This window comes from Tenrec ecaudatus, chromosome 8 (assembly GCF_050624435.1).
Source record: "Tenrec ecaudatus isolate mTenEca1 chromosome 8, mTenEca1.hap1, whole genome shotgun sequence".
Lineage (NCBI taxonomy): Eukaryota > Metazoa > Chordata > Mammalia > Afrosoricida > Tenrecidae > Tenrec > Tenrec ecaudatus.
Genome location: NC_134537.1, coordinates 7,114,023 through 7,139,693, shown reverse-complemented (window position 1 = coordinate 7,139,693; position 25,671 = coordinate 7,114,023). Strand labels below are relative to the sequence as shown.

General features: G+C 53.0%; 1 long non-coding RNA gene across 1 annotated transcript in view; it reads left to right on the top strand.

Moving 5' to 3' along the window:
* LOC142454192 (uncharacterized) overlaps positions 1-25,290 on the top strand; it is a 113,816-nt gene extending 88,526 nt beyond the window's left edge. Inside the window, exons 3-4 of the long non-coding RNA XR_012785690.1 lie at positions 16,909-16,981; positions 25,157-25,290. This is a non-coding gene — a long non-coding RNA (uncharacterized LOC142454192). The remainder of the gene's footprint in view (positions 1-16,908; positions 16,982-25,156) is intronic.
* Positions 25,291-25,671: the final 381 nt, after the last annotated feature.

The following is a 25,671-nucleotide window of genomic DNA, read 5'->3' as shown; positions in this document are numbered from 1 at the left end:
GTGAATTTCGGCTTCGAATTTCTCTTACAAATAACTCCAGTGTTAGAGTTACCAGAGGCCTATTCCATTCCTCCTTTGAGGATTTTATAGACTTTATACTTGGCCACTTTTTATAACTGTTCCCAGGACATTTAATCGTGTGTGTTTTCTGCTTTATTTGGGAGCATTTAAATATATAATTCATCCAACTTGATGATTGTGCTAACATCATCTATATTCCTAATTTTTTAAAAACAATACACTTGACATGTCAATTGATGAGAGAGATTTGGCACAGTTTCCCACTGCGATTGAGATTTTATCAGTTTCTCCTTTCATCTCTAACACTTCCACATAGTTACTTGCTTTGTGGGTTCATGCATGTGAACTATACTTATGCTTTTATTATGTTCTGTGTGTGTCTTTACTCGATATAAAATGTTCCCCCTGGCTTTGGCCCTCAGTTCATGATGAGCCTGATACAAATCCTGCATTTCGGCTCTCTGACATCCATTCTCTTTCATGTTGTTCCTCTGTGAAGTCTTTTTTGAAAGTCTATCTTTTCCTAGGAGAATGTGAATGAGATTTGATGTGATGCGACTGTGTGTGAATGATTGTTGATATTTGTATAGGATGACTTTTCTCTGGTTCCCTTTTCTTTATTGCTCTACCCCCAAACATTTTCTTTTTCTTTAATTTCCTAGGATTCATTAGAAGTTGTGTGTCTTAGTCTTCTCGGAGTGGTTTAAAGCAGTATTAAACTCTCGTCATCGACAGGAAAATATCATTTTAATGAGAACCTGTAAACTATCTTCATCGTAAGACAAAAGCTTTGCATGTTTTTATGTTTTGAGCCTCTACGTAAAAGGCTTTCACACCTCCTCCTGCTCTCTTTTCACAAGATCCTTGTCTTGTTTCACCAATGGCACCCCTCTCTGAAGATTGCAACTGTGTGTGTGTGTGTGTGTGTGTGTGTGTGTTGCTCTCTGCTCTTTCTCTTTCCTTGGTATCCAGTGCTGTTCCTTGTGCCAATGGTTTCCTCGCACGTAATCCTCGCTGGTCGGGCCATGTTGGTAAGTGCAGCACTGTATGGGATGGCGTGGTAGCGGTCATGCGTCTCCTAAATGTTCTCTCGGTGCCCTTGGCTTCCACTGCAGATCTTGCATCTAGGTGGGAGAAATGACTAAGAACCATAGTCAGTTGGTGGCTGGGTGGTATGACAATAGATGCCCCTTTGGGGTGTCTAGGCAGAGAGCAGCTCAGTTAACTAGGGACACCCAAGGTGGCCCCAAAGGGACTCTGCCCTGCGGTGGAGCAGGGTCCCTTACTTCTATGGGGACACATTGTTTCTCTTTTCCTTTCCCGACCCTTGACTTTGTCTGCTGTAGTATCCTCTGACTGGTGCTGTAGACTCAGCATCCTGGACCAGCCCCAGCCTTTGTATAGGACGCACACGCACCCCATACTGTGTCTAGACACACCTGTGGGAAGATTGGCCCCGATGTCTGTAGACAAATCTTTTAGCTAATTTCCCTGCCAAGTGCCTCTGTGGTCTGTCCTCTCTCCCCACAGTTGTGGTCTGGTCGGCATGCTATTGGAAAGACAGCGTGACATCCTCAGAGCTGACTGCTGGCCTTTATTTTAGATAGCTGTTTGCACCGGTCTCATGATTCTACCGCCTGACCCACTTCCTTTCTGTCCTCCAGAAACTCATCAATATATCTGGGGCACGAGGGTGCCCTGGCAATGCGACTAAGGATTTATTTTTGTCTTTTAAGGCAGGGAATAAAACATACATATATGTTTGGTCTACCATCTTGAACCAGAAATCTAAAAAAGGATTTAAGATATTACCGGGAGCGGGGGAAGAGTGGGGGGAGAATGTAGCTCTTGGGGTGAGGAAAGCAAATTACTAAAATACTTGCTCTATCAATAATTCTAAAAGAGATGTACCTTTTCCTGTAAATGTCAAGTCAAATCAATGAAAGGTAAGGGGGGTAAGCAAGGAGTATGCAGTAGCAGACAGAATTTAGGGGTCAGGCTTTGTTTGCATGGACAGCGCTGGTCACACACACACACACACTCACTAGCTGCTTCTATTAGACTGTCACTATTAGCAAATGAAATTAAATACTTCCGTTGCCTAGTAACTAATCCAATCTGAGAAAGAAGCAAAAATAGATGACACAATTTTAGAACTTTTAGGCCAAGTGCCAAGCAAAATATGCTTGCTTATAGGCTTTAGATCGTCTACGATGTGAATGGAAGCCGGCATTTTCATGTCAAACGAGCAGCATTTCCTGTTCCCATTTCTGGTGAAAGGTTAAAGAACATGGTGGCTAAGCATGTAGGAGAGAGAGGCAGGCTTTCTAGGGACCCCAAACTCACCAAACGAGGGCGAGAGAAGGGAAAAACCAACTAACTTCTAGGAACGTTGGTTCAGATTTCATTGAAAAGCCCGAAGGGCCTTGTGTAATTTATGCCACTTGATACTATTAGAAGAAAGGTACAAACCCATCCATTTTACCAATTTCATATAAAATGAAAATACTGGTTTCCCACCCAGGCAGCTTTTCCAACACACACACACAGAGAAAATTAAGAAGCACTTTTAAGCTGATGTGGCACACAAAGTGATTCCTGGGGACAGATAATAGCGCCATCTCCAGAAATAACACGACAAGTAAGTTCACATTAATGGCAGTTCATTTTAATAATTTTTTTCTGCCTCCTTTAAAAAAATGGGGGGTGGTGAAAGGGAGAGGGCAGGATTACATATATTGGTAGGTGAAATATTTCCAAATAATATGTAAAAATGCAAAAGAGAAATGAAATCTTAAACATAAAATAATTAAAATTTATAGAGGAGTTGCAACATTATGGTGAATTTTCATATACATTGTACTCAGGTGTTCTCCATATACTCTCTTTTCTCTGTCTCTCTCTCTCTCTATTAGTTGCCTATGGCTGTGTAACAAATTACTGCCAAATTACTTTGAACTTAAAGTAAGCCTTCTCCGGTGCCTGCTGCTCAGAAATCCATAGTCACTTAACCGGGTCCTTTGTCTCAGTCTCTCACAAGCTCCAATTAACATGTCCACAGGACCATCATCATCTTAAGGCTCAGCCAGGGGGGAAATCCACTCTCAACCCACATGACCTTGGCCGACCTCAGGTCCTTGCTGGGTAACAGATTCAAGCCCCGTCTTCTGACCCCGCCCCCTGGGCTACTGTGCAGGCACACTCCCAACACGGATCCTGGCTTCTCTTTGAACAAGGGAGCAGGAGCGATGGAAGGCCCAGTCTCCTGGTAGCCTGATCTCACAGGGACAGCCCACCATGCCCGCTGAGTTTCCCTTGATGAGAGGCAAGTAACTTGAAATGATCTGAACCAGTGGTTCTCAACCTTCCTCATGCCGCAACCATTTCATACAGTCCCTCATGTTGTGGTGACCCCCCCACCATCAAATTATTTTCATTGCTACTTCATCACTGTCATTTTGCTACTGTTATGTCTCCGACGAACCCCGTGAAAAGGTCATTCAGCCCCCAAAGATTGAGAACCGCTGACCTAGACAGACATAAAAGCGTAAACACCAGGAGATGGGGGTCATTAGCAACCATCTTAGAAGTTACCTAATACACACACACACACACACACACTGTGGCTGGGCCAGGCCTGGCTCCTGGTGGGTGTGGTCGGCAATCCAGCCAGGCCAGGTGCCGGGTGGCGAGAGAGCACTTTAGCCTCGCTCTCTGGTGTGACATTCAGCAAGAGACTCGTTCCAGAATGAGACGAGCCATCTTTTGTGTTGTCGAAGCCTGGGTTTTCGCTCCCTTATAGAAGCACTTCTTTGGAGATGTAAAGGCTCGTGAGATAGAAAGCCCCATCTATCCGCCAAAGAATATCTGTGCCGACTACCTGTGTCCTTCCATTACCGGTGGCAAGTTAGCGGGTTGGTTTTGTGGTTGTTGACCAGGAATAGCACTGGCTGGCAATCATGGAGAGTTGGCCAGTTCATGAAAGGACCAGTCATTGCAAGAAAGCTTCACGAGCAGTCTATAGAGATCAGTAAGTGAATTGAAAGGAGAATCTAGTTTCAATGTCTAGTGAACGCAAGGGGTAGCCTGTTCACTGCTCTTGCTCATCCACCCCCGCCCCCGTCAGGTTTTAAATGATAGGTTAGACTAGATGTGTTAAACCATGCAAACTAGAAAAAAAAACCATAGACACTCATACATGTATAAGAAAGACTTTTATATAAAAGAGCAATTCTATATTGAGAAAACATCCTAGCCCAGTCCAGATGAAGTCCATAAGTCCAATACTAGCCCATATATCTGATAACCAGTCTATAAATTCCTCTTCAGATTCATGCATTACATGCAATGATGCTGACTACAGGAAGATCACAGGTCAGTGGGTGGGAAGTCTTGTGGATCCAGTGGTGTTGTAAGCATCTCAGAGCCGTCAGCGGTCTCCATGTGGCTCCTCCAGCTCTAAAGTAGCTCCATGTGTCTTGTCAGCAGGAACATCTTGCAGGGAGTGTGTCTGTGCCCCACCTCCACAAAGCTATTTATCTCCTTAGTGCCTCCAAATGAGGTCATCAAGCCACAACCTGATTGACAGGCTAGACTCCACCCCTTCACTCTTAGGTCTCAAGTGGACAACAGATTATGTAACTGCCACAGTAGGGAAGGTTTCTGTGGGCAGTGTGTGTACATGTAGGTAAGTTTGTCTAGCTATTGGAACTAGAGAGAAAATTATTCAGATAAAGTCCTGTCCTTCAGCTGAAGAGGCTGCGTAGGGCCTGAGTGGTTCACCATTGGAGGTTTTCTGCCAGTCTGGACATGCTCCCTCACGTGCATGCACACGCACACGCATCCTGGGTGGGTTTGAACTGCCAGCCTTTGGGTTGGTAGCTGAGTGCTTCACTGCACATGCCCCTGAGGGAGTCCTTAAAGAAATCACCGGTCTCCTCTGAAAATGAGTACCTGCCATGCAATGCTCCATCTCAGCCCCTCTGCACAGCCCATTTCCAAGCCTGCAGATTTGTACTGCAAGCATACAATGTTTGCTTTCCTTTCTCCCCCACTCCTTCCCATCTTCTTGAAAATTATTTCCCATCTTGAAAATGCAGACCGGGGATTAGGGGGAGACAGTAAACATAGCTGCTGTCTCCAAGTTGCAATGCCAGGTCCCAGGGGCTCTTTGACCCGGATGCATGGCATTTACCTCTGATTGGTACCTTTCATTCCTCCCATAATTCTGAGCCCGGCTTCTCAGTCTGGTTCCTGCGGCTTCCATGAGAACCTCCTCAGCCGCATCCTTATTCTCTTGGACGGGTGCCAAGCCATGGGACCGTGCGCATTCCAGGACTGGAAGTGGGAGGAAAGAGGGCAGTGCTGTGGATGGGAGATGTTGCTTCCCATGCATTCCCTCGTTCATTCATCGAGCCGTTATTGAGCAGCGCCTGTGTCCCAGGCTCGGCACTTGTTGCTAGAGACAACCTCAGTGAACAGGACAGACAAGCTCGTGAAGTACGTGTCCAGTGGGAGTCCGGTGATAAACTAGTCTGCCAGGCCAGGAAGACCCTAATTCCAGGCAGCCAGGATGCTTCTATGAGAATCCGAGGGGCAAAGGTGAAAGGTAGTGGACAGTGGTCAGGGCCTTCCCCCTGGCATCCTCAGTCCACTGTCTCGCCTGGATGTCCTCTTCTCTGCCCAGCTGTCGGCCTGGCCCTCTTTCCTCCCTGGCTGAATCTAGGGGGAGTGAGTGAGTGAGTGAGTGAGTGAGTGAGTGAGTGAGTGAATGAGTGTATGTGTGTGTGTGTTGGGGGAGAGGGTGCCCTCAGGGCCCCAGGAGCTCCTTCCTGATGGCCAGCTGGAGATGCTGTGATGAGACTATTCCTGTAAAGACTGACAGTCTCAGACACCCCAGTCCTATAGGATTGCTGAGCCTTGGAATAGTCTCAGTGGGAGTGAAGTTTGACTGCTCAGTGTGAGTATTCCCAGTGCCTACGGGTAGCCCAGGATTCGGCTTGAGAAGGAGGAATGGTTCTAAGCCAGGGGTCCTCAAACTTTTTAAACAGGGGGCCAGTTCACTGTCCCTCAGACCCGTTGAAGGGCCGGACTATATTTTAAAAAAAAAAGCTATGAACAAATTCCTATGCACACTGCACATATCTTATTTTGAAGTTACAAAACCAAATGGGGCAAAAACACCCGGAGGGCCGGATAAATGTCCTCAGCGGGCCGCATGTGGCCCTCGGGCCATAGCTTGAGGACGCTTGCTCTCAGCTATTGAAATGGGCCCCTTCCTCGCTCCTGGAGAGTGTCTGGTCGGTTTCATATCCTGCATGATGGGGGAAAAGAAAATCGCAGAAGCAGACTTGCCTTCCAAGGAGCCTGTGGCTGGGTTCCAACCAACCACCTTTGAACCATCACCCACCCAAATGTGTCTTCACTGAAACTTGACTGAAGGCCCTCGTTAGGGGAGGGCTGGGAGGCAGAAGTAGGACACCCAAGCAGGCCCCGAGCCCACAGGCTCTTGGAGGCTGGTGAAGCTCGCTGAGCTGTGAAGAGGTTCCTGTGGGCCCTTCCCCCGGAGCTCTGGACTCTGCCTCCTTTGCCCAGTGTGAGGACCTTGACTTGGGGGGCAGTGGGGATGCCAGGACCTCCGGTTGGGACGGGCAGAAGAGCGCCTTCTAAGGCAGCACTGGCCAACCGGGTGAGGTTTCTCTGGTGGGTAACACCTCGGTTCTTGGCTTCACATGAGAAGGCATTCACCCAAATCCTGGCTTGTGGGCCAAATGAGTTTTTATGATGGACGGGAGGGAGTTTCAGGTTTACAGTCTCAGAAGAATGCACACTACTTCAGGGAAGCGTGCCGAACCGCACGGAAGCCGCATTGGGGTTCACCACAGGTCAAGGGCAACCTTGTGGGACTGCGTGCCCACACGTGGTGACCTGGGGCCAGAGAGACTGCGGCACAGTGAGATGGGCACAGGAACAGCGTAAAAAGAGGCCGACCTTCCCGCCGCTGCCACCAGTGTATTTCAACCCTCTGGCAGGGAAGGCATGGTCGAAGGTATTGGTTGACCCCATTGGCTGAATTAAGTCCACCTGGGCCTAGTTTGGGCCACCCATGTGTAACGCCCACCTGGCTGGGGCCCTGAATTTGAGCATGCCCAGTTAAGGTGTTCACAGGTGCCTAATGTCCACCTGCTTCCTTCCCACCCTCTTCCTTGGGAGCCTTACAAGTCTGCTCCGTTTCTCCTCCCCGGGTCCCTATTCAGTGGACAAGGTGTGATCCCCTCACACCAGGCTTTATCTCAAGAAAGCCAAGCCAACCCAGTGACTGAGTCTGTCTCCACCGCACAGCCGAGTGGAACTGGGCTCAATGGCGTCTTCAACGGCTGGTTTTCCCCACGTGGGTCACCAGGGCTCTCATCCGAGAGGAGGCTCGATCCTGGAGCTTGGGTCCTCAGAGTGGATCCAAACCTCCAGCCTTTTACTGATAGGCTGGGCACATCACTCTCTTGTCCCCACCCAGTGTCCCTGCCATGAACAACCTCCTCACCCTTCACTCCTGCGAAGGAGAACCTGGTGGTCTCGATTGGGGTCAGGCTGCTTTCGATTAGAAGGCTGAGTCACACCTACCCAAGGGAGATCCCGCCCACCCATCCCCCAGCCAGATAGGTCACGCCACAAGAAAGCACAGGTTGTTGGAGTGGCCTGTTGTTGTGCTCTTGGGCCCGGGTGCAGCTGGCCCAGATGTCTGTGGTCATAGTGCAGGCAGTGCTCGCCAAGGGAAATGGAATACGAAGGTCTCTGGGGTGGTGGTGCGGTGAGGGTGGGCTGGTGAGCTCGGGGAGACTGAGAAGGGGAGGGCAAGTGTCATTCCCTATGCTTAAGAAACGGAGAAGACGGGCAAAGCCGGAAGCAGAGCTCCCCTCCCCAGCCAGTAGCGGCTCTTAGGCCTAATGTGTTTTGTCAGGCGGGTCTTCACTACAGCTGACAATGAAATGCCACGTAATGTCCACCTCTTGGCCTGAGAACAATGGCTAGTGTTTTGATGAATGCCGGGTAAGGGCACACTCATGCTTCCTGATCCCATCTCAGCTGCGAGACTGAGAAATGAAGGGGGAGGGGGGAGGGGGAGATTGTTTGCCATCCCTTTGTGACAGACAGATGAGCATCCACTGTGAAAGCGGACCCTAAACAAAACCAGAGTGCCAAGCGGATAAGTGACCCTTTGTTGTTCATTAAGAGGACCCCTGCGTGGCACAAACAACGTATGTATGGCTCTCCACCCCACTGCAAAGGGGCCCTGGCCTGGCTGCCAACTGCAAGGTCAGCAGACTGAAGCCATCCGCTGCTCCACGGGAGAGAAGCAGGGTCGGGGCAGGGATGGGAGCTGAATCTGCTCCCGGAAAGGGTTACAGTGTTGGAAACTCACAGTCCTACCTGGTCCTATGGGGTGGCTGTGGGTGAGAGTCAATGGTCATGCCTTTGGGCCCCACAGGGAGGTGGTGATTCAGGATCTACCCAACTGGGCTGCTGAAGAAAGGGCTGGCGGTCTGCTTCCCTAACAGATAACAGCTGAAATGGCCTGAGGAAGCCCCTGGATCACTCTGGGAAGCAAGGAGCCACCAGGAGTTGCCATCTGGTTGCGAATAGGCTCAAAGCATTAGAGAGAGAGAAATTATTTCCCAGAACCAGGTTCCCCTGGAGGAGCATGTATTTGAGCTCAGGGCAGTTTAGGAGGCAGCTGCCCTGCTGGGGTCTAAGCCTCTGCTCAGCGGGAATTCTGCAGCCTCTCTCCAGCAGTTACCCTTCTGACTCTGAAAGCAAGGTGTGAGCAGGTGCTTCAAAAGCAAGACTGCAGTGGGAGGGCTCCCTCTACCTGCGGGGAAGCTGGGAAAGCAGCAGAGACCAGGAAGGGGGCTGAGGACTGTAGGCTCTGCTTCCCAACAAGCCCTGCCGGGGGGGTTGCAGGGGGCCAGATGGCTGTCTGTAGCCGGAGGGCACCTGCCTTCACCCCCCAGGACTGAGCCTGGAACTCGATCCCCCTCCCTACCCACCACCCTGTTGTCAGATCCTGAGACCTGCTTGGCTGTGTCTTGGGGTGTATGTTGCTCTCCTGTGGGTTCCGATCCAGGGAAACTGTAAGTGTAGGGGGAGGAAGACTGCCTCCCCCCATGCTGGGTCACCCTCACAACTGTGTCGTCATGGTGTCACTGCATCTCATCGAGGGCCCCCTCCCCGGCATCTTCGCGGACCCTCCACAGTTCCAAACATGATGGCCAATCAGCTAGTGCTTCCCACTGACATGTCCAAAGGAAGCCAGAGGAAAGCTCGCCAAGAGACAGGCCTTCCTACTCCCGCCTTGGAAACTCTCAAGGGCAGTTCGACCCTGTCCCATAAGGGGGGTCACTATGCACTGGCACCGACTTGATGGCAGTGAGTGACTTTGCTTTCGGTGTTAAAGTAAAATCAAAGCACTGGCCTCCTCTGTCGGTGATGTGGGTTTCCCAAGCGCTGTCTGCGCAGGCAAAACTCGCCATAGGAAGCCGAGGAGCAGCTACTTAGAGCCGGGGGAGGTCTGTGTGCTCAGCCTTTGGGACAAGACGCCATCAGCTGCCTTGAGTCGAGGTGACATCGCATGCAACACCGTGAAAGAGGGTCCATGTTGCTGGTTCGGATGAAAGAAAACCACTGCAATGTTCCATTAGACTATCGAGGTCTGTAATATCAGGCGCGCCTGGGCTGCAGCAGAAATGCTCAAGGGGAACTTCCTCCAGACTGCAGGCCCCTCTTCCCTGGCCAAGCCTCTCTTCTATTATTCAGGGAAGGTGGACTACAGAAAGCAGAAGGAAAGCCAGTTAAAATGCATAGATCACTAAGAGGTATTGACAGAAGTAAACCAACAGCATATTTAGGTAAAGTTTCAGGCGCCTTGGTTTATGATCCTCAATCCTGGATTTCACCACTAGCCTGTCCTCCTAGTCTGGGGAAGGACATGAACACACCTGTCCCTGAGAGAAAGACTTGCAGCATCTCTTGTTAAAACAGGTGACCTCCGGTCAGGCAGAGGCTGGTCAGAGGGGGCGGAGCAAATGCCCTCAGGGAAATGTGTTCTGAGGACAGTTCTGCTTAAATGGGGTGATGTGAGCGTGTCTACTTCGGCCCGGTCCTGGGCCATCTTCACAATCGTGGGCGTGTTTCAGCCCGTGGTCGCCACTGCTGAGCGGGGCCTTCCGACCCCGGAGCCTATCATCCAGCGTGGTGGGGGAGCGGGAGTGGAGATGCAGTGGTTTGCAGGGTGAAACAGACAACACTGGCATCGCCAGCGCTGGTGGAGCAGTGGGTTAAGCATCGGGGTGCTCACCTCGGGTCAGTGTTGCAAACCCACCTGCTGAGACCCCAGGAGAAAGCCACAGCGGGGGACAACGAAAGTGCTGGCAGCCCTCTCACCGCTCTCATCTCCAGAAACCATGGGAGCAGTCGTGTGAGTCAGAATGGACGGGATGGCCGTGGGGGGGGGGGGTGTTGTTTGTTGGTGCAGCGCTTGAGCAAAGTGCTTGGGGAAGACTTAAGTAAGGGCTAACTCGCAGGGAGAGACATCGAGGCAAGCACTTTCACAGGTACAAGCACAGACCTGCATCAACTCCGATCTAAGAGGCCGGGATTCTCGGTTTCACGTCATACATTTCTCCAAACCAGAAGGCAAGTTAGAAGTGACTATTAGCACCTTTCTTCAGGCAGCTGTGTTTCCTCGACTCCACCACCCAAATTTTTTTTTAAGTCATCAGGTTCCTTACTAGTAGTTTGCTCTGTATAGCATTTGGGGTCTGGGGGCTTGATGAATTCTAAAGGGTTTGGTTATTGGGTCCAAGGGGAGGTGACCATTTTTCTGTTGCTACATGGAAACAGTCAGGTGGTTTTCTCCCTTGAATCATCCCAGTGCACTCTTTCCAGAACGAATGACGGCCTTGCTTCTGTTAAATCGTATCCGCATTTGGTTTTTTTAATCTTGATTTTTATTTTTTCCTAGTGAGATCGGTGCAAAATGATACCTGGTTGTGCCGTAGGTGGCTTGGTTTGTTAATACGATTGGGCACACACCCTCTCTACCCTCCACTTTAAGTAACTTTTATTGCCTTTCTGTCCTGACTCATCAGCTGTGTCTTTTGCCCAGTAAACAGGAAGCTGTGATGGTGGTCTTAACCTCTCTGTAGTGTCGTGTGGTTTCACGTTGGGCACTGACTGCCAAGTCAGCAGTTCAAAACTACCAGCACAACTGCTCCTCGGGGAAAATATGGGGCTTTCTACTGTGAAGAAAGGGCCATCTCGGAAACTCCCTGGGCAGATCGACCCTGTGTCGTTGGGCCACCTGAGTTGGCATTGGCTCGGTGTGAGTGAGTGTAGACCTCTGGGTTTTTGTTCCCTGTCGTTCTCAGGTGACTCTCTGGGCAGAGTGGCTTCGTGGGGAAGCGCCTTTGCAGCAAATGCACTCGGCCTGGAAGCCTGGCTGGGTGGTTACCTGCGTGCACCTGGCTACGCTGTGGCTCCATCAGCCTCACAGATTTCAGAGAGTCCATCTCCAGGGCTGTTCTCCTGCCATCCTGCCTGCCTTGCCAGCCCCCGCCCCCACCCCAGTGAGATGGTCGGGGGGTCTCAGTGCAGAGGCTGCACTCAAGGTCGAAGAGCAGTGGCTGCCCTCTTGGTGGTCGTGAACAGCCTGTAGGCCGAACCCCGGGAGCAGCGGACCTGACCTGGGGGTGCCGCCCGCCACTGTGACCAGGAACCGCCCCCACAGTCATCGGTTTGAAGAGCCAATAAAAGCCCCCCTGCTCTGAATCCAAGCCCTGCACCACTTCTGTGGGTGAGCCCCAACCTGACCTCACTGAGCAGCAAACTGTCTTCTGAATGCTGGGCTTCCTGCCGGGCCCCGCCAGCAGAGTGAGGAGAGAGGGGCCTTCTTTCTGTGGTCCGCATGAACCCAGCAACTGTGCTTTGTCCCGGCACCTGTGGTGGGTTCCAGCCTCTGCCTTCCTTTAGGATGGAGGTTCCCAAACATATTGGGCCGACTGTAGCCCCCTTTTGGGGGAAGAAGAAAATTAAAAAGCTCAACGCTTGCCCTGGCAATTAAATGCTTTTGTACTGTTGCCCTTAGTCCAGGATAAGGTGTAGGTATCTGCTTTGGCAGCACTGTCCTTCAGTTGTTCTAGCGCCCCCGAGGGGCAGCCTCACCCTCTTAGGGAAAAACTGCCTCCTGAGAGTGGCCTGAAGGAGTGACCTCACTACCCAGGTGGTACCTGGTCCCTAGAGGTCTCAGCCCCCACTACACAGGCCCTGCCTCTGAGCATCCAGGTTCTGAAAACGCAATGCTCAACATCTGTTCTGGGGGTACCAAAAGTTTCCCCCGGAAACTCACCCCGAAGATGGGATCCTGGCACACTGGTCTGATTGTCTTGTGACCTGCGACACTGTGCTGAGCCTCTGGCCAATAGGAAACTCATGACACGGAATCCGTGTGACACGCTGACACCGTGGTTCCTCACATCATCCCTTGGGGGTGGCCAGGATGGCGTGTCCGGAGTGGACACTTCTGACTCACTGGAAGATGTCTAGAAAGAAAGATGAACTAATTCTGACCTCCGAGCTGACTGGCACAGAGAAACAGAGAGTAGTTCTTACAGCGGTGGGGCTTAACCAGCTGAAAATCAGACCAGAATTGGGGTGTGGGGAATGCACTACCATGGGATTCATAGGTTTCCCAAGTGTTTTATTGGATAGCCGAGCCTGTGATTGGAGGGAGCATGGAACCCTGGCTCTTGGGATGAGCACTTCTAGTAGAAATAGGATCAATCTGGAAACCCTGAACGCCCAGATCTCCCTGAGGCTCACACGTCTGACGTGACCCTCCCTAAACAAGCCCCCTGGGACTGCTGCCCTCACAGCGGATGCGTCGACTTCTCCTGCCAGATCTCGTTGTCTCGAGAGCCATCATCGGAATTCCAGCTCAGGCTGCTTCAGGTAGGCCAGCGCAAGGTCTGACCCAAGAGGAGGTAGTTCATACTCTAAGCCACTCCAGAGAGGCCAGGTCTAGTCCCAGAGGAGATGACTCCTGCTCTCAAAAGATTAGATGCGCTTTCTGATTAAGTTGGCAGAAGCCAGGGAAATGGGTGTGGGAATGGATCCAGGATATTATGCTACAGAGGACAGCCTGAGAGGGTCTGAATGTAATGTGTTAACTTGAGGAGCTAAAAGCTACTCTCCGAGTTGGCATGATTGGTGACTGACAGTTGGATTCAATGTTCTATATTCATTGAAGTAGATTCTAGAACTCCCTTATCGTGATGCAGAGGGAATGAGAGGTTTAGGGAGGTAGGGATGTTGGAGTGGGGCAGTGGGGTTAGTCTGGGTTGACTGGAGAAACAAATTCAGAAGCACTCATGTGTATAAGAGTTTTATATCAAAAAGCAATTGCATATTGAGAAAACATCCCAACCCAGTTCATATTAAATCCATAAATCCGATATTAGCCCATTCGTCCAATACAAATCCATAAATTCCTCTTCAGACTCACGGAACACATGCAATGCCATCAAATGCAGGAAGATCACAGGCCGGTAGGTGGGAAGTCTTGTGGACCCAGTGGTGGTGGAAGCATCTCCGTGCTGGTGTGGGTTTCCATGTGGCTCCTCCAGCTCCAGGTCTCTAGTGCAGCTCCATGTGTCTTGTCACCAGGAAGATGAAGCAGAGAGTCTGTGTGTAGCTAGCCTCCAGAGAGCTATTTATCTCCATGGCGCCTCCAAATGGGGTTATCATGCTGCAACCTGATTGACAGGCTCGACTCCACCCTTCCGCAAATTGACACTAGATTGTGTTACTACCACGGGCTGTATCACGCGTGTTCTGCACACTCACACCCTGACCCTGACCCTGACCCCGGGGAGGTCCGGAGAACACTTCCCTGACTGAGTCCCCGAGAAGTACAAGCCTTACTAGAAGTTCAGGAACCTTTGTGGGGCTCAAACTCGGTAGGCTGGGCTTGAGGGCAGGAGAAGCAGCCATGGAGACGGACTCTCTGATTTCAGTGGGATGATGGAGTCACCGCACGGCAGCCAGGTGCCAACATTTAACCCTTCAAGTCACTTACCCGCTGCTGTCAGATCAACCCCAGCTCACAGAGAGTCTCTAGAGCAGAGAGCTTCATCTGCCTCCTGGTGGTGGTGGTGGTGGTCGTGTGTGTGTGTGTGTGTGTGTGTGTGTGTGTATGTGTCACTGGTGGGTTTCATGATTGGCACCCGATGCCTGACCCACGGGGGCAGTAAGACTCCCTCACGTCTCTTTAATGGCTTCAGAATGCTTCTCTCAGTGCTGCATTTGTTACCTATTTCTTCTCCATCCTACTTCTTGGAGTTTACTCGAAGGGTCTAAGCACGTGGCTGTGGGTCAACCGGATACCTCTAATTTGACCCATTCGTTGTTTCTTCCTTCCTTTCTGGTGTTGGATCATTGGGGGGCGAGGTGGGTGGGTAACTGCATTCCACGCACATGTTGTCCTGAGCCCATTGAGAATGGCTGTTCCCAGGGTGCCCTGGGCTCCCCGCATCTGAGAGCCGTGGGAACTGCCTACTTCTGGACTTGACTTGGGTGCCTTCTGGGTATGAGGGGTACCTGCTGGTGAGCGGATGATGGTGGTGATGACGGTGAATACTGGCTGCGCCCCTTTTCTGTGCCCGGTGCTCACTGTGCCAGGCGCTCTGTAGGGTTTCCCCATTCTGCAGGAGAGGAGTCCTGGTAGGCTACTAGCCCTTAGGTCAGCAGTTCAAACCACCCCAGCCATTCACTGGAGAATGATGAAGCTTTCTGTTCCTGAGATCGTTCAGAGGCTCAGCAAACAGCAGGGGTGGTGCTTCTCCTGTGCCCTGGAGGGTCCCTGTGAGTCGGCAGAATCGACATGGTGGCAGCGACTTTCATACATAACCAGCAGGGAGGATGTGTGCTGTGATCATCCCCATTGGGCAGCGGAGGAAGCTTGCAGTTTGTTATTGGCAGTTTGCTGCACCGAGCCTGCCCTTTTTCCTCCCAGGCATCTGGGGTGTCTGTGTCAGCATCCCCTCCGGCCTCTAGCCCCCCATGTCCCTTTTTGGTGTGACTCTTAGATCTAGGCCCTGCAGTGTGTCACAGTGGGCAAGGCTTGGAGGAGAGGAGCTCTTTGGAGTTGGCAGAGCTTCACACATACACACGCACACACACACACACGTGCTGTTGTGTTGAATGACGACCCTGCTCCCTGGGCTCTGTGATGCAGCTGAAGCTCTGGCTGGAGGAGGGACAATAAGCTTTGCCTCCTGAGCCCAGTGCTTCCTCTTGAAGAAGCAAGGTTATTTATTTATAACCTCACATGCATCCTCAACTGGCCTGTGAGCCCACTAACAGGTGACCCAAGCTCCAACGGAACAAGACAGCAGTGCTCGGGAATGTCTTCCTAGTGGTCCTGGGAGGCACCTCCTCTCCAAGCCCTGGCAGGTGCAGGCAGCCACCACCAGCACATCCCTGCCTGCCCCGTGAATCCATGCTATGGGGAAGCTGCCTTGTTGGTCCCCCTTCACATTGCTTTTCTGAATCCACATCAGGAATAAGGAAAAGACAGAGTGTTCATCACGGTGAGACAGAGAGCGTTATGCTTTAAATGGAAGCTAATGACTTTTCCCGAACACATGTGGTCCCTGCCCGCCTGTGGAGGTCAGAGCTGCCGTCTGCGGGTGTGTTAATCCAGGTGGACAAGAGAAACAAATTCAGAGATACTCATGTGTAAGAGAGAACTTTATATCAAAGAGAAACTGTATATTGAGAAAATATCCCAGCCCAGTCTAGTTCAAGCACGTAGGTCCAGTATCAGCCCATGTGTCTGATACTAGTCTGTAAATTCTTCTTCAGACTCATGCAGCACATGCAATGACACCAAATGCAGGAAGATCACAGACCAGTGGGTGGAAAGTCTTGTGGATCCAGTGGCGGTAGAAGGTCTCCAGGTGGCTCCTCCAGCTCCAGGGCTCTGGCTCCATCAGCATGGGTCCATGTAGCTTTACAGCAGGAATGTCTCACACAGAGAGTGTGTGGAGAAAGGCAGGAGTTCCCAGAATCCTCAGGAGAAGGCCATGCCCACACGGAGGCCTCATTGGCTATGGCCTGATTGACAGGCTAGACTCCACCCCTTCACAAGTTGACAGGAGATGATGTCACTGCCATAGCCGGGAAGGCAGACTTAGTGTGGAGTGTCTTATCCGCCCACACTCCCCTGTAGCCCACCTGGAAAGCCCTCTCTGCCCTTGGCCTCGCTGCCTTTGCAGGTCTGCAGCTAGGGGTGCTGAGGTTCAAGGACAAACAGCAGGTAGATCGTGGGCTCCATCCTTTGTCTAAAGAGTATTGAATCATGCCCCTGCCTGTGGTTTTCCTTCTAGGAGTGGGGGTGGAGGTGAGGAGGGCTGGTATCATGACCACCCAGTTTCAGAGCACCCCAGACCCTAAAACAGGAAACTTGGTCTTCTCTCCCCACCCATGCTGAGAGGCCCGCAGAAACCCGTTCCCACTGGGAGCATTGCGTCAAACGAGAGCTGAGAGGCACTTCGGGTGCTGTGATAATGTTAGCCCATGCCCTGTCACTTTGTCAACGCGTGCGCAAGTGCCACGAAGCCTCCAGCAGCGGGTGCCCAGGCTGGCAGAATTCCCCACCTCCCATCCTGCCCTCCCTGTGGCCACCCACCCGCACCTGCAGTCTCCCAGCCCAGCGCCAAGAGAACAGGTCCGTGAGTCTCCACGGAGACCCGGGCTGGTCCTGGCTGAACCTGAAAACGTTGGATGACTTCGGGGTGATGGCGAGGATGACCAATTCCCGGAAATATCTTGCAGGAGGAAGGAGGAGGCCAGACTGCCCCCTCGGCACCCAGAACAAGGACCGTGAAGAGGCTGGCAGCATAGACAGGTCAGTAGACTTTATTCTGTGCCACCCCGTGATGGGGCTCTGACCTTGGGGACTGCCGGGGTTTGACTTCTACTCCCAGGCAAATGAAACCACGCCAAGCCCATGTTTGGGACCATGGAGCCAGGTGCATGCTGTCTGAGTTGGAAACCCCCGGGGGTGCCGCTGTGTCCGCTGCGGCCACCAGGAAAGCCAGGTGGCACGGCTCCAGGTGGGCCTGCGGGCGGCAGCGTGGAGGCTGCAGAAGCAGCTCGTGAGAAGGAGCGTCCTTCTGGACTGTGAAGCTGTTGTCTGTGTCCACACGGCTCTCCGCTCCGCACACACAGGGAGGGGCCTGGGACCCGCTTCGTGCGCCCTGTCTCCCAGTGCTGGGGTGACGACCGTGTCTCTTGTTCTGAGCAAAGTCTTGGGAGTATTTTTCTGAGCCTCCCTCCTTCCATTGCCACGGCAAGTAACTGCAGCATCCATTGGTGGTGTGTTTTTGTTTTGTTTTTTATTATCTGGTGTCACCAAGGAAACCACAGGGATCCCTGAATTCTGCCTTCTCCCTGGACCAACCCCAACATCCTGTTCTTCCCATTCATCCCTCCCAGTAGCACCGTACATGTACATACAGACACACACAGACACACACAGACACATACCCCAGGCTTGACACTCCCTGACCCCACGGCACCTCCCAAGACTCCCAGAAGCATGTTCATGGGCCGGGCTTCCAGAGGAGCCCACCCACCCGGCTGACCTGTGTGTCCATCAGCTGCCAGCTGTGGTGGGCCCTGGGGCGGCTTCAGTAATAACGGACAGAGCCCTGTCAATGGATGTGCCCAGACCTAGAGTGTAGGGAGCGCTCCCCTGACCCCCACAGTGTGTGACTGCTCCCAACCCCCAAGAAGCCAGCTGATGACCCCGGGATTTGCCACCCTTGGCTTTGATGGTGACTTCACTGCATAATGGCCGGGTGTCCCGCTAACAGACGGAACATGAGGCTGCAGCCAGTCCTCACAGAGGAGCACGTGTGTACCAGTGTGTGGCACAGTACAATGGGCGTGACCCACGTGTTCTCGGACCCTGTGCATGCCCCTCGGCATCCCCGGGGCTCTCTGTGTTGTTCTGGGGTGAACACATTCTGCTCAGAAAGCAGACCCACCCTGCCCTTGGGACGCTGTTCCACCGTGCCGCAGTAAAGGTTTTCCTTCCCCTGCAAGGTGACATCCTGGATTGACAGCCATTTTGTAAAAAGACCCTTTCCTAGATTGGACAATGCAGACCGGTCACAGAGACCAGACACATACCCTGGGAATTCCACAGCTTCTGTGCCAGTAAGGATGGCGGGGGACCTGCCAGGCTGGGTACTGCTGTCGGGACCAGGAGAGTTCAGTCTGCCCTTTGAGGTCTCAGTGCTGCTCAGGCCTGGCGCACTACGCCTTCCCCTCCTCCATCAGAAACCCTGCTCCACCAAGGGCGCCCTGACACAGTTCCTCTGACCAAAAGCTTGTCCCCCAGGAGCCCAGGCAGGAGGGGGTAAAGACGAATAGTTCAGCTGGTCTGCGCTGCCCCATCCCCACTGTCTCCAGTCCTGTGATCCCCAATGGGGAGTCCCAGCTAGCCCAGAAGTGGCCCCCAGAGCCTGAGCAGTGGTGTGACAAGGAAGTCAGTCACCCTAGGGGTGCCCCGGCCCTGACAGGGCTTTTATGTGTTGGAGAGAAAATGAAGACGCAGAAATCCCCTCTCAGGGAGGAAGGCAGACACCCTCTCTGTACAGCATGCCCATCCCCCAAGACAGCAGTTCTCCATCTGTGGGTCGAGACCCCTTGGGGGGGGGGTCTAACGACCCTTCCACAGGGGTCACCCAATTCATAACAGTAGCAAAATGACAGTGATGAATTAGCAACGAAAATAATGTATGGTTGGGGGTCACCACCACATGAGGCACTGTATGAAAGGGTCACGGCACGAGGAGGGCTGAGAACCACTGCCCTAAGACAACTTTGGCTGCCATTCAGGGAACCCTGCTCTTTAAAGCAGCTCTCCTCCGGGAAGCCCCAGGAAGAAGTCGCCTCCTGAGCTGGATTTCCTGAAAGCAAACCTGGCTTTGGCTCCGCTCTTAAAACAGTGGGTGGGGAACAGCATGACTCCAGAAGGGCAGGGAGCTGGCATCCTTGTGGAAGCTCTCAGCTCCTCATGACTCCACCCTCTCTGAATGCGGTGGGGTCTGTTGTTAGTCTGGTACTTCAGAGAAACTCATGTATAAGAGAGAGTTTTAGATAAAGCTGAAGTGCACAGCAAGAAAAGATCCCAACCCAGTGCTGCCCGAGCCCACGAGTCCAATATTAACCCATGTGTCCAACACCAATCCACAAAGTCCTCCCCCATCTCACAAAACACACTATGACGCCGACTGCAGGAGGAAAGTCGAATCAGTGAGTGTGTAAGCATCTCAGCGCTGGCAGGGGTCTCCACACAGCTGTTCCAGCACCTAGGGCTGCATTAGGATAGGTCCATGTAGCTTTTCCTTGGGGATGTCTTGCAGGGGACTGGGTAAGGCAGGTGCACCCTGGTCCAACCATCACAAAGCAAGAGACCTGAGAACTCGAAAGGCGATCCATTTATCCCTCCCCACTTCAATTAACCCCACATGTGTTTATCGGCCAGGTTGTCACATTAAACTAATTACCTCAGGGCCTTCACTTCCTTCTTGTCACTCCCAGCCATCCCACCCCAACCAGACACACACACACACACACACACACACGGAAGGGAAGGGGGTCCAGAAAGAAAACGCAACACCCCTCAAAGCACTCTCAACTCCAACATTGAACGGGGAAAAAGCCGAGCTTCTGAAAGCAAAGCCCAAAGTGGATCTCTTTTGGGTGTTCAGACCCAAGCGAGCTGCCCTGGGGCAGGACCATGGAGGCCAGTGCATCCCCAGGACTGCCGTAGACTTGGGGCCGGAGCTAACTGTGATCTAGCTTTCAAAGGCTTCAGAAAAACGCACGGGGCCAAGAAGGCAGACGACCACACAGCAGATAAAGAAGAAACCGAAAACTTGCTCCCTGGTGCTCAGTCGCGGCCAAAGTGAATTATCTGACTGGGAGTCAACCACTCCAGCAAGCTCCCTGGGCCCCCGTGGCTCAGCACAGCCTCCTGGAAAGCTCCCAGCAGGCACTGGTGGCTCTGCTTCCAGCCTCTATTCTCCCCTGCCTGCCCTTGGCAAGGAGCTCCACCTTCCCAGATTAATTACCCTCAGGGAGCCTCAGATGTGTGATCGATTCTGCAGGAGGAAGTGCACTGGGGGGCTCATGCTGCCTTCCATCCAGTAAGCAGAGTTCAGAGATGTTTACCTTTTGCTGGGTGAACCTGGCTCTCTCAAGACGAGGAGATGGACGGCCTGTGCAGCCAGCATGACACCAGGCAGCACCCCAGGCGTGCCTCCGTGTCCTTGGCTGGAGCTCAGAGGCCTCGGGTCAGAACTGCTCGTTGCTCAGGTAGCTCGATTCTGTCGTGCTTCATTCGCATGAAGCATTGCAAACTGATTCTGTTGCAGATAAACACAGGCTCTTAAGACTTCAGGATACGGGGTTTTTCTAATCACTGGTGCATTGTTAGTTTAGAAATGCTTAGTGTCCTACCTAAGTCGCAACTGAAAAGTTTTTTGGGTTTTTGCCATTAAAAGCCACACTCTGCTATAGAGTTGATGCTGATTCATAGCAACTGTGGTGGTTACATCATCTCATGTCAACACAGTGGGCCTATCAAGTAGGCCCACCTGATGATGATCCAGGAAAAGTCCGAGGAAGAGGGTGGGTGGGTGGCCCAGACAAGCCCATTGCTTGTCCAGGAAGCAAAAGACCTTCTGCGTGGAGAACGAACAATTACACCTCGATACATCCAGTACTAAAGAAGTCCAACCTTTCGCCCTCGACCCCACACCAAACCCACTGCCCCCTAACGATGCCAAAGGTCACAGTAGACCCACCCCATAGGATTTCCCAGGCTGCCGCTTTTTCCAGAAATGCACAGTGATTCCCCACAGGCGGCTCGTGGGTCCAAACGGCTCATCCGCTGCGTTTCCAGGGCTGCCTTTCCAGGTGCTCAAATCAGCTGGGTACTAACTCAGATCTGCACATGGGCATCGCCCCTTAGAACCCACTGACAGGTCTCCCCAGGCTGCCTCCTGGAGCTGCGCAGAGAGGCCGGGGAGGGAGCGAGGGCCAGGCTCTCTGCGTGACCCACGAGCCCTGCACACGCAGCGCGCTGAACCACTGCAGCCCCCGGGGTTAGCACCTGTACTAGGAGCCAGGCCCTGTGCCCATGACTGTCGCAGGGCTCTCTGCAGGCTGCGGGGTGGGGGGGATGGGGGGGAAGAGGCGGGTGGCACCAGGAAGCCCAGGCACCTTGGCAATGAGTCCTCACAAGAACCATGCCCTGCAGAATCGCCTCTCCCAGCACCCACGCAGGCCCGCAGGATCTCAAGGGAGGTCGGAGAAGTGCCCTGAGTCACACAGTACCCACAACTCTGCTCCCATCCCATCACCCAGCCACCAGGCCCCAGCCGCTCTCTCCCCAACCACCCCTGGTGTTGCTCACAGTCACCCAGGGTGGCCCAGGGTAACAGGGAGACCAGTGGGCAGAAAACTGAAAGAGGCTGCCCCTCTCCAAAGCTCTGCAGTTAGCAGGCAGGACCGTGGGGTCTGCTCCTGACGGCCCTGGAAGATACACGTGGGATTGTACGACACACCCCAGTAATCTGCCAACAGTGGCGGTTTGGGCTAAGCCCTCCTGAGATCCACTCGCATCTGCCCAGAGCCTGCTCCGTGTGTGCCCACCCTTTCTGAGCGCCAGCCAGACAGTCGCTCACCGAATCCTCCCACAGCAAGCCTCTGGGGCCATGTGGAGCTTTCGTCCATTTCACAGATGAAGAAAGTGCACCCGGGGAGTTGTAGCAACTTGCACCCCCTCCACCCTCCCTCCAACCACAGCCCGGAAGAGGGCCCCAGAGCTCGAGGGTGATCTGAGAGTCCACCGTCCAGTCTTCTCGAAGCCCTCTGAGTGCAGGGAGACTGGGGAAAGAGCCGCTGACTGATCTCCCTGTCCTCCCCTTTCCACGCAGCATGTTCCGGGGACAGCTGGGTGGGGCTGCAGGGGAGCATTCAGGACTGCTGAGACCCTTCCTTGGCAGTTTTTTCCAAGGACAATGGCAGGTATTCAGACATGGGTTGCTTTTTAAACCACCTCATTGATTAGATACTTTGTTTGTTTGTTTGTTTGTTTGTTTGTTTGTTTGTTTGTTTGTTTGTTTGAAAAGGAAGGAAGCAGGTGGCAGAATAGGAGAGAAGAGAGGTCTTGGCAGAACCCCTTTGACACCGTCTTTCCACTATTGGAAGAACCAGACAGGCCCCCAAAGCTGCTACAACCAGATTAGAAAGTGTGCATTGTCAGGCAGAGCCGCAGCATGGCATGCACACAGCAGAGGCGTGTGGCAGGATTTACCTGCCAGGGATAGAGATGTGGCTGACAGGTGACTGAATTGATGGGCCCCCTGACCAAAGCAGGAAATGTATTAACCATGTGAATCCACCCAGGGCCAGCCATCAAAGTTTCTTTTAAAGGCCCCTCCAAGGTGCTCACAAATTGCCGCAAATCACCCCGGTGATTGCAGCCTTCTTAACATGAAAGACTACCTTTAATGCCCCCCACACACACACACACACAAACACACACAGACGTGCAGTGACTTCCTGAGCCTACTGAATGCCCCGGGATGGTGGAGCCAAGAGGGTCCCCTGCAGAGTGTCATTGCCTCTGGAAAAGCAATGAAGAAATGCAGGCCCAGCCCACAACAAATCCACATTCCCGAAGATACCAACCCCGAGTGGGTGGGGTGGTTTTGCCGGATTTGTGTATTCTGGTTCCCTGGAAGGAGCCCCTGGTGGTGCCGTGGGTTAGACTGCTGTGGGTTAGCCGCAAGATCAAGTGGTTGGGATCCACCAGCTCCTGGAAAAACTTACAGCCCCAGAAACCCATACAGGGTCTCTGAACTGGAATCGACTCGATGGCCATCGGTGTGAGTTTTGGGGTGGTGGGTCCCTGAAAGTCAGGCCTTCCTAGGAATCAAAACACTCCAGATGTAAAATCTCAGCAGGTGTCCCTGTCCAGCTCAGGCTCCCCTTCCCCTGGCCCTGTCCTGCTGAAAGTCCTCCTCATTTGATGCACCCCAACAGGCAGCTTTGTGTGGGTGCTCCCACAGAAAATATTTCAGGTCACTTCCTGTGGAAGGGGCCTTGGTAACACAGAGGTTGAGCACTTGGCTGCTGACTTCAAGGTTAGCGGTACAGATCACCCGCTGCTCTGGGGGGCCGTGAAGCTGTGGCAGTCTGCCTCTGTAGAGACTGGCAGCCTTGGAAACCTTCAGGGGCCATTGTCCTCAGTCCTAGAGGGTCACTGAGTCTGCGACACCATGGCACGAAACAGTGGTTTATGTGGGAGGAGGTCCCGGAAGCAGGGACTGAGGAGGTGAGGTGGGTGAGAGAGCCAATACAGATCATTGCTGATGAGATTCCAGCCAGGGGAAAGTGAGTGTAGGGGTACAACCCATTGTGGGGGGAGGGGGTGCTCCCTGCCCCAAGCATGGAGAGAGCCAGGCTATCTGATCAGCAGCGCCCACCCCTCACTGGTTGGGTGTGAACTCCCTGATATCCAGTCCCCTGTTCCTGCTGCCGACCAGGAAGCCCCTGAAGTGAAAGTCACACCTGAGTGTAGGAACCTGGGTGGCAGCATCAACAGCACCTGCCCTGGTCCGGCTCCAGTCTCCTTGGCAGATGTTCACAAGCTCTCGGATCACCCCCCAGTGCCGCAGCCTGCTCAGAGCTCCAGATTCAGAGCAGCCATGCCCAGGCCTGGGAGGGTTCCACTCCCAGACTGACCGGTCAGGGCCTTAGTGTGGGGTGGGGGCCCTGAATCTGTGCTTTCCCAAGCCACTTAACCCACCTGCTGTGGGGGATCATGGACCATGACTCCCCACATGATGTCAGACATTAGAGAGGGTGGGGAAGGACCCACAATGAGTCTGGCTGAGAAGGAGGGGGACAGGTGAGGGACATCCCCCCCCACCACCTCCCCTGTGTTTCTGACTCAGGCATCTTCTTTCAGAAGAAGCAGGAAACATAATTGTGTTAGTCCTGGTGGACTACAGAAACAAATCCAGGGAGACCTATGTGCATAAGGGTTTTATATAAAAGAGCAATTGTATATTGAGAAAACATATACAAGCCCAGCCCAGATGAAGTCCATAAGTCCGATATTAGCCATATATCAATACTAGTCCATAAATCCTCTTCAGACTCACACAACCATGCAATGATGCCAAATGCAGGAAGATCACAGGCCAGTGGGTGGAAAGTCTTGTGGATCCAGTGGTGGTGGAAGCACCCCGGTCCTGACGTGGGTCTCCACGTGGCTCCTCCAGCTCCAGGGCACTGGCTGCATCAGTGTAGCTCCATGTGGCTTGTCATCAGGAATGTGTAACAGGGAGAGTGGGTCTGGCCTCAAGTGAGCTATTTATCTCCATCGTGCCTCCAAATGAGATCATCAAGGCTGCCACCTGGTTGTCACCTGCAAACCAGAACAGTCAAAGCAGAACAGCTGTGGCCAGTGCTGATAATGAGGAGTGGCTCAGAGAGCTGATCGTGGCAGAGTGAATGTGACCACTCTGCTCAGTGCCCTGCACACAGAAAACCCCAAACCCCGCCCCCCCCCACCCATGACCCTAGAGCAGATTTCCTCAAAGTGACACTGCAGGACAGAGTAGGATGGCTTCACGGGGTTTCTGAGACTGTAAATCTTTACGGGGTCCAAGAGCTTCACCTCTCTTCTGAGGAGTGGCTGGTGGGCTTGACCTGCCGACCTTGAAGTTAGCAGCCTGTTGTGTGAACCACTACGCCTCCAGGCTGTTCCGACTCACAGCGACCCTATAGGACAGCTGTGCGCTATGGTGGGTTTCCAAGACGATCACTGTCTATGGGAGCCTACGACTTCATCTGTCCTCGGAGGAGTGGCTGGTGGGTTTGAAGAGCTGACCTTGCGGTTAGCAGCCTCCTGTGTAGCCCACGCTATGCCACCAGGGCTCCTGTGACCTCAGGTAGACAGCGGCCTCAACATTTCTCTTCTTCTTCCCATAAGCCTGAGCATTCCTCGGACTGTCTAGAGGACCATCCACCCTTCAACTGGAGAGAATGAAGGTCCATAAGGTGCCTGGGGCACGCCAGCTGAGGACGCTGAGCCAGCACATGCCTGTGTACTGGTGCTCCCGTGGGCAGCAGGTGAGGGGCTGGGGCCATGAACACGCACACACACACACACACATGCACGCACACACACATGCACACACACACACACACACAAACCTATCAGCATTGCCCATTCTGCTCCTTGGCTCTGCGTCAACCCCACCAGTGCAGGAATGATTGTTTCAAGAGGAACCAATGACCTTTCTGTTTTTGTGTACAGTGTTTGCCGGGAGAAGCAGCCTGCCCCCTCACCCTTGACTGCCCCCCTCCATGCTCCATGCTCTGAACACTTCTCCAGGGCGCACCATCCCTCCTTCCCACAGGCCTTGCAGGAGCCGCTCCCGCTACCGGACAAGGCGGGGCATCAGCTCATCCCTCAGACCCCGGCAGGACTGCTCCTTCCTTGGC